We start from the raw sequence: 9,265 nt of genomic DNA on the forward strand, positions 1-9,265 counted from the left end.
CATTTTGATCCCTGCTCTCAGACTCATTGTGTAGTTTAGCACATCTCCAGCATGAAATATGAATACATTGTAATTCTGACAACCACAAAACCCAGAGGCAGAAGCTTGGAAGGATTCCCAGTAAGAACTGCGAGGGAGAGAAATCGCCAGAACTCTTTAATGCTCATTAACGGAACAAAAGTAATTCAGTCTTAAATTTCACTAACAGGTTTCAACAGAAAGGAAGCCTTGAGGCTTCCTATAAAAGAGTTGAAAGGTTAAACAAACAAACAAAAACCCCCACACAAACCCAACAACAACTTCTCCCTTAGAAGTTGCCCTCTAGATTGGCCACCATTCTAGATACCAAAGTTTGCTGACCCCTTTTATGGTGTTCTGGTTTTTCTGAAAGCATCCACCTTACCCACCTGCAAGAGGTGTTTATTTTAAGAATTCCTATTTTAATATGTGCTGGCAGGTGCTATACAGAAAGAATAGTTTAAAAAAAACCAACACCACACCTGTACCCTAATGACTCATTACATGGAAAGGGCCACACAGACAGCAGATACCTGTTACCTTTCTTCCTTAGCTCTGCCGAGATCTGTTCTACTGCAGTTCTTGTGTCCTCTAGAGCTTCTCTAATTTTGTCCAACTATGCCAGTTCTGTAACAAATTACAGCACCTACATGTCTTACCCTGTCTATGCCCATATACCACTGTGGCTATAGCAAAATACCACAAGACATTTTTCCCTATTTCATCCTCATCCTGGGATCTTCCCGTCAGCCTCTTTTAGCCTCTCCTTTTCCAAAGGAGTGACTGGAGAAACAAACATCTTTCAATGGTACCGAACCCCTTCAGCCAGGGAACGGCATTTGCAATCTCACAGCAGAGATCAATATGTAAGTGCTTTCAGAAAGAAAAAACCTAATTATTCCATCCAAGGCTCACACACAAAGAACAGTCTCATTGGTTTAATTATTTTGGGGGAGACCAGTTATTTGTTTAAAAAAAAAAACAACAAACCACAAACACACACATTAGGTGGAACTTGTTCTCTTGAGATCAGCACTTAATCCACCAAGCACAAACCAGGAGGGCATTAGTTCTTCAGGCTCACCCTCCTTTACCTGCTTCATAACCAGGAGGGAGCAAAATCTACAGTTAAGCCTATTGCAAATTGCAAACAGAGTAAGGACTCCACACACACAAAAAACCACACAGACTTTCCTCCTCACGTCAGGAACTGCCGCGCTGCCTCTCAGCCTCCCCTCCCCAAACAACCCTGTTCTCACTACTGAGACGAGCAGAGGACATGGAAACCTCAGGTTCCCTCGTCCTTTTCTCAGCACACGTCTGGAGGACAACAGTTGATACGAAGTTCACAAAGGACAAACACAAAGCTTCAGTTTGCCAATTTTTCCCATCTTTTCCTAAAGCACTGTGTAAGCAGTGAGAACACCCAGCCTGGTTTGCAATGCAAGCTGCTCTGTATTCATCTTCCTTACGATGTTTGTAGCTTCGACGCCCAGCCAAACCCACCCAGTAAGTGCGTCTCTTTCCTACAGCACAAATACTCCAGCTTTCAGATCAGACTGAATTGGTTTGCAGACAAAAGGCAGCAGAACATTAGGTGTGAGTTTGGCTCACTGTGAAAAAAGCAACTTGGGGGGGGGGAGCTTTTCAGTACATTAGAGAAAAGTGAAGAAAAGCTATATTAAGAAAGGCAATTAGTAACAGATGTAATCAAAAAAGCCACTCACAATTCTGCACCAGATCTGTCTACAGCTGTGCCTCAGAAATACAGAGGCAAAACAGCAAAGGGCAGGGGGGAGCCTGGGGCTGTCCCTGACCTCCAGCTCCCTGCACCCACTCAGCCCCCAGCTCTGCCCAAGCAGCCAGCAGCCACTACCTCTGCTGCAGCAGTTCCTTGAAAAATGATGTGGAATGCTGTTTTAATCTTTAAAGCTTTCTTTTAAGTGACCTAAAATGAAGAACTTCTTACAGTAGTCAGAGCTCAGATCCACTGGCCAAGAGAATGAAATTAAAGGGGGCTATAAACACGCCCGACACACACGCTTGCATCCATACAGAGCAGGCTCTTTCCTTCAGCCTTGGACATTGCCACAGCCTCCCCTCAGCTGCTCTGTTTCTCCAGAAAAAAAGCCTCTTTCAGTCCCTGAGAGGACGAGCAGCACCCTACCCCTCCCAGCATCAGCTGTCCCCGCAGAGCCCCTCTCCCTTCCCAGGGAAGCTGCTCCCAGGGATGAGGCTGCTCCCTCTCCCCTCCCACGCAACCAGGGGAAAGCAAAGACAATCTTCCCCTCTGTTGCCCAGTCACTCCCTTCCTAAAGGAGAACAAACATACAAACTGCAAAGCAAATAAAGCAGATATCTTCCATCAAAGCCCTATTCAGAAAGGTCCCCTTAGTTCAAGAAAACCAAGGGCTCCGAGTAGAAAGTCATAATTAAAACGTAAAATCAAGCTTTGGAGGCTGCGGACGGCTGGAATCAGAGCAAACACCACCCTGCGGCCCCACATTCGCTTTATCCCCAAGGAACAGAGATCTTGCAATCGTATCTCGGTCTTTTAGCAACAGAGCATCAAGGGGCCAGAAACAGAGCAATGCAACAGAGACACACTTTGGTGAATGCCCAGCCCCAATTACAATAGCGACAATACAGCGTCTGGAGGATTTGCCCCGTGTAAGTGATGAACACATTAACAATTCAAGCAATGAGCATTGTTTAAACAAGATAACACTAAGGTTTCCCTCTGGGGGACTAGACAAATCATAAGCTGCCTTTCTCAAGGACATTCAAAATGCAATAACAAAACTTCTATCAAAGAAAGATAAACACTAAAATAGGATTAGCAGTGTCCAGTACTTTGACACGTGATGTGTTCCAAAAGTAATGTGAGCAGCAGGAACAGTAAAAGAAGTCCTGAATGCACAGATATAAACATATTTTTTCTTTTAATTTCAAGAGGTCCAGAAACCATGAGACATGAGTCTTCATCTAGATCTCCCCTTCCAAGTGGGACCTCAGAGACAGATTAGAAAGAGGTCAATGGGGCACATTTTGTGTATGATTTCCTTGGAAGTTTTATTCCCCTCTTGTAGGAGCCAGACCAGCAGCTCAGCACATCATTTCAGCAGTTATTGGGATCCGGGGCAAAGACTGTTCACAAATATCTTGCGTGGCCGACCATCCAGCTTGTCATTTAGCAACTGCTGTTTGCAGGGAGCACGCTTCCACACCACCCCCCACTGCGCAGAGAACCAAGTAAGGCTGCACACGGTGAAATTCTCAGTGACCTGGACATGTATGTTTAATTCCAGTGAACACATTGAACCCTCTCATGTAAAAATTCACAAGAGGTTTCACAGAAGATGCAATTAAATTGTCCAGTAGGTGCCTTCAGTGGCATCCTTGAAGCCAGATTTATCAGCTGGCCAAACTGACTGGTCCTAGTGCAGTCACACAGAGGAGGACAGCTCAACCGGGGTTGATTCAGATAAAGACACCTGGGCTACACAACCCAGCAGCTCAGGTAGACAAAATGAACTGCCCTCTACAGCTGCCAGTATCTCTATCGAATGCAGAAGGAGTCTAGGCAGCTGTCTTGGACTAGACACCTAAAGTTAGGTTCGATTAATGTCAGCTTAAGTGCTTCAATATCATTTAAAATCTTCGGGGTCGGGGGGAAGCACCAAATTATTTACTATTTGTTTGGTTTGAAGGGGAAAACAGAAACTAAATATCTTTCCTAATGAACTTCAAGTATTCTGTCAGTGACGTTTGCTGTTGCTACTAGTAACGCATCCCATCAAAGTATTTCTTTTCATTGCCTTTTTGTGTGTGTGACCAGTTTGTTTCTGCAGGTCTTTGACACATCAACATAAGAGAAGAACTGCAATGCCTGAAGGCCAGGTGCTGTTATTGTAAATCACCAAAAGTGACAGAGTCTTCTCTCTTATCTTCTGTTAATGACAATCACTGAAATGACCTTTTTTTCTGATCACAACATCCATAATACCACCTGGTAACGTTCTCTTTGGTCAGCTTTTTGACTGCCACGACTTCATATTCGTTCAAATCCAGTATTGGTGTAGGATCAAGGCCTGTGCTGAATTTGGCTAGCTAGTTTAAATTAGAACTACCTTGTCATGACTATATTAAATTTCAAAGGACTGGGCTGCTACGGGTTTCGCTTACATAAGCCCAGCAGTAATTAAAACACTTTTCCTCTCATACATAAGCTTTTTATAAAGAGTAAATGCCATTCTTAAAATACAAATTAACACAGCTAAAGCTTACGTATTCTTAGAGATACAGCTAATCCATCGATGTCTAATGTGGTGAAAGTAAAACATCGCGTGTACTTTCTACAAGGGTTAAAAATTCAGAATACAAAATTGTGAAAGCAGATAGTATGATACAGCAGACGCAAGGAGAAAGAGCAAACAGTGCAATCATAAATGCCAGCAGAAATGAGAAATAAAAGTGAAATGAAAAAGGAATCGAAGGAAAATAATTAACTGCCTCTATTACCAGGCTCAATTTACAGTCTGGCCCTCGTTTACACTGTCTGAAAGATTCGTGTTTAGGGGCACCGCGTTGCTTACACCGTATCTGACAATGCCTCAGACATCGTTTGCTATTAAATTGTTACCAACATGCAAAGGAGTCTGGACAGATTTCTCATTACGAAATTACTTCTGGTAGCACAATATTATCTCAAATATTCCGAGCAGCCATAAAAGGATCATTATTTGTTCCAAAAAAACGACTCTTCCCAAAATTTCTCTAAAAAGGTATAATAGCTTCCTTTTGTCTGGGGGGAAAAACCAAACCAAAACAATACAAAAACCAAAGCCACAAACTACACAGTGGGGAAGGGGAAGCGGTTGGGGATTTTTTTCTGGCTTTACATCATATAACATCCCGATTCCAAACAGAGCATTTTCAGTGGAAAGCAAATGTTTTTCTAAAGTTCATTAAGATGAACAGGAACAGACGAGTGCCATCATGTGGCACCGAGGTGTGTAAAATTCACATTTCTTTATATGCATAGCATTTTTAAATACAAACACATACATATGGTAGAAAAATTTTACAATTAAAAAAATCTGTACCTACATCCCAGAAATCCTTTGAATTCAGAGCGTCATAATCAAATTTCAGGAGTATCAGCCCACAATTAATTGAGCGTGACTCTCTTTAAATAATGTTACATTAAAAATAGAGAGAGGCATGATTGAATATTTTCCATTGAGTAATGGATGCATCAGAAGTTTTCATAGTTCAAGAAAATTACGTAAATTAGGAATGCAAAATGAAATTGATAATTGGAAGGCAGAAACCCAACTATCTAGGGACGGTTCATATGGAGAAGTAGTAACCCATGCTCAAACAGAAACAGTGCTTCGCTGGACAGCTACGCTTTACTGAAGGAAAAAAAAAAAGTAACCGAAGCGCATCACAGATCTGTTCCCACAAAACGTAAGGGGAAGCTGCGTTAGAGAAGACTCCATGTTTCTGATGGGAAATGTCAAGCAAGGGCGATGCCTCAAAATCACTTTACTAGAAACGAATGCAGAAAATACCACCCGGGAAAGACGACAGTATCAAAATATACCAGGGTCTTGTCAGTTGTTGTATCCCCTGAAGGAGGTGGTGCTGCCTCCTGTTTAACGATCATCAACAAGGCGAGTTATAGGGTCAGATTAGCTCTTTGCAGGATTAAGATGTGCCTCACTAGGAAAAAGTAGCTCCCATCAGTGCTATCCACACACTAATAGGGATTTACGTGCACTTATTAACCTCATAAAATCTACCAAAATTAGAATTTTTTGGTTTAATGATCAGCCATTTCTTAACAGCTGACGGCACCCACAGTTCCTCAGATCATATTTCTTAAAGAAAAAATTGTCAAGGGAAGAACGTCCATCACTTCAAAATTAAACGTCTTAGCCCTATTTATGTTCATCTTCAAGAAACTCCTTCAGCCCCACCCAGGCACGCGCGGAGCAGCAGGAGACCGTGACACCGTGGCAATGGGAAGTTGCATTCATTTTCTCCCAAGCGGGTCCACGTCCTCTGCATCACAGTCAAGCAGCATCACCAGCGCAGGAGATACAGACACATCCACAGTCATGCAAAGGCCTTAACTTGAGAGATTAAATAATTTCAGCATCAAGCTGAAAAGAAAGATGTCGTTTTTCCTGCGGCATTAGAGGTGGATGCTCTATAAATACAGACTCTGAGTACTCACTTCAGCATTAGCAAGAATCCAGGAGTGCTGCCTGGAGCCTACACTGGGAATGAACCTCCAGTTACTTTTGCAGGCGACGCGTGGCATTTTCAAGGAAGATGACTCCATGTAAACAGAAGAAATAGGGCTTTACAGTTCCTAGTTCTACTTCTGCCTCTCATAGAATTACTTTTAAAAAGCCTCCCTAACTTCCCTCTGCTTCAGTTTGGCAAGCTTAAAAATGCTGAATGCAAAGTGTTACAGAAAAGTAACGCAGTCCCACTCTATCACTGGGTAGATAAAGTGCATCATAAAGTTCATCATAAAGTGCAATTTTTTTTTCCTGAAGATTTTTATCCAAAGAGACAATAATCCAGAAACTGTGCTGAATAGGTGCCTCTTTAGACACTAGAAAGCCTTAGTCAATTATGTGCATAACTATGAGCAATTCAAACTTCGAAGAGACTTCAAATGAGAAAATATAGTACTGAATAAAAATCAAGTAAAAAAAAGACAGACATTTCAAATTTATTTTCTTTTAGTTTTTTTTTCCTCCACTGCACCAGGTTGGGCTTTGCATTCCTATTGTAACCCCTCCCGTGGCGGGAAACCATAGCATAAGCATCCCTTTCATAAAACCACCAAGCTTTACCTTCCTTGCACAATTCCAGCGGGAAGGTTGTTTCAAAACTTTACTGCATCAACAGGTAGAAATAGCTTTCTTTTTTCATCATAAATTTGTCTATAAACAGTGACATAGATAAAAACTTCTCTCTTTGCACCATCATTGTCCTTCTGCTTGGACATCATGTTTCCTTTCCTGTAAAATTAGGATTTTACAACAGGGTGCCCAGGACAGCACCAGTGCATCCGGATCTCACGACGCCAGAGGGACCCTGCAGTCTTTCATGAACATTAGCCACTCCGCTTCCATTTCCTTGCCCGAATTCCTGATGTTAATACATAGATATTGCTGGGTAATCACTTTTCCCTGACCTTAGCCAGAACCTAGCCAGATCATGCACTGTACTCTTACTGGCTGTATAGCCTAATGATTTATTCTTTTTGATAGTTTAAAACACCCTCTCTTCACTCTCCACTCTATTACCTCCCACTATTATAGTACTGAAGGCAGTGGTTATGGTGCAGTCAAATAAATTACATTTACGGTATCCCTGCCTGGAAGTACCTGTCGATGCTAGTTTGGAATGGCACTATCCTACTCTCTCTCCCCAAGAAGAGGAGAACAGCTCAACAGTGGTCAAAGACTAGAGAACCTCCTTCATCGGTGAATTAGCATCCCACAACGATGCAAACACTGAAAGACTCTTCCAAGGCAGTAAGGTATTGTACACAAGTGAGCATAAAATGGATATAGGTATACGAAGCAGAAGTCTGCAACAGTGGCAAATATATAACGATTGATCATCAGTTTTCTAGACAGATGATATTTGGAGCAATTAATTTCAATTGCAAGAAACAAGAAAAAGTGTTATTGAAAGCATTAGAATACTGTTCACCTGTTTATTTTTACGATATGCTTCATTTACAGCTTCCAATTTATACACGTTAACATTGTTAGTATATACAGGTTACTGAAAATCTTCAAGTTTTACTTGTTCTGCCATGTTGATTTTCAGACTGCCAGGTAAGCTCTGAATCCCAGCTTGCAAAATAAGACTGACCTCAGAACCTCTCTCTGCCAGCTATTTGACATTCCGCAAGATGAGCCTCCATAATGCAAAATTAAAAGCTTTGAAAAAGCATGTTCTTTAGAGTGTATAGAGCTTATAGCGCACACAAAATCTCCACAGTGTCCAAGAGGCTGCAAGCCGTTTGCAGCCTGCCAGGACAACCCGTCTGCTCTCGAGCACGGTCTCTTCTGGACCCACACAGCCCCCAGAAGCAGGTTACGGTATTTGCTCTGGCGGCAGCAGCCACCTGTATCTGGGTAGCCAGGGGTCAGTTGAGGAGACCGGGAATTACCTGTGCAGGCGTGTTCGATTCTGTACATGCACACGCCTGATAAAGCACCGGGAAGCATCGTGAGCATGCACAGACCGACTCCGGGACTCTCTTCTGGGTGGATATTTCTTTTGCTGAATTAATAAAACCCTCCTCCCCTTTTCTAAGTACTATTGATTTTTTTTTTAGTTGTTTGCAATATTAGAGTGCACTGTATGTGTAAACAGTACGTAAAAAAAATAATTAGCCCTATTTCTATGTGTGTGAAAACACGTTTCTAGAACTTTAAGTCAGATTGCATTTGGTATCGGCTCTCAGGCATTAACTAGCCTTTATTTACAAGACTCATTTAAAAGCAGGAACCCTTAATTAGATTTTTACTAAATGCATTTTTACCTATCCTTAAAAGGCTTATATATATACCATTATGAAAACCAGACCTGATTGTATCTATGTCATTCAAAACTAAGAGGCTGGCGTGAAGGTTTTCAGTGGGGGTTTTGCTTTGGTAAAGACTGAAAGAACTAACCACAAACAAACAGCTTCTACTAATGAAAGATGCTGCTATTTCAAAACAGAAGCCTCACGGAGAAAAAGTGGACTGAAGACAGCAGCACTCTGCCCAGTGTTTGAAGACACTTGTAGTGATAAAGTTACTGACGTTATTTAGTTGTTTTACTAATCTAAATTTACACTGGCCCTGAAAATGCCAGTGTTTTCCCAGGTGTGCTGCCCTTTTCAAAGGCTCTGTCATTATTAGCTTGTTACACCCCAGTGATTTCAAAGCTCCAACTTTTTGTTCCTGTCGTATTTACTATTTTATAATCTTTAAAAGAAAAAGGAAAGAAAGTCTGTAGAAGCCTATAAAATATTATTTACCCAAGAGGTGGATGGTTTCTTTCAAGCAGCCGCTACCTATCTTCCATACAAATAGAAATGACAAAGTATAAGAAACCTTCATTCAATTCTTCTGGAAAAGGCAGCATTTCTGTGAACAATAACTAACTCCAATGTCACTTTTCTTATTCCCATAAAAATTTTGATTAAATTTTTTCTTTC

The sequence above is a fragment of the Pygoscelis adeliae genome, unplaced genomic scaffold, assembly GCF_000699105.1.
Source record: "Pygoscelis adeliae isolate BGI_AS28 unplaced genomic scaffold, ASM69910v1 Scaffold75, whole genome shotgun sequence".
Taxonomy (NCBI): Eukaryota; Metazoa; Chordata; class Aves; order Sphenisciformes; family Spheniscidae; genus Pygoscelis; species Pygoscelis adeliae.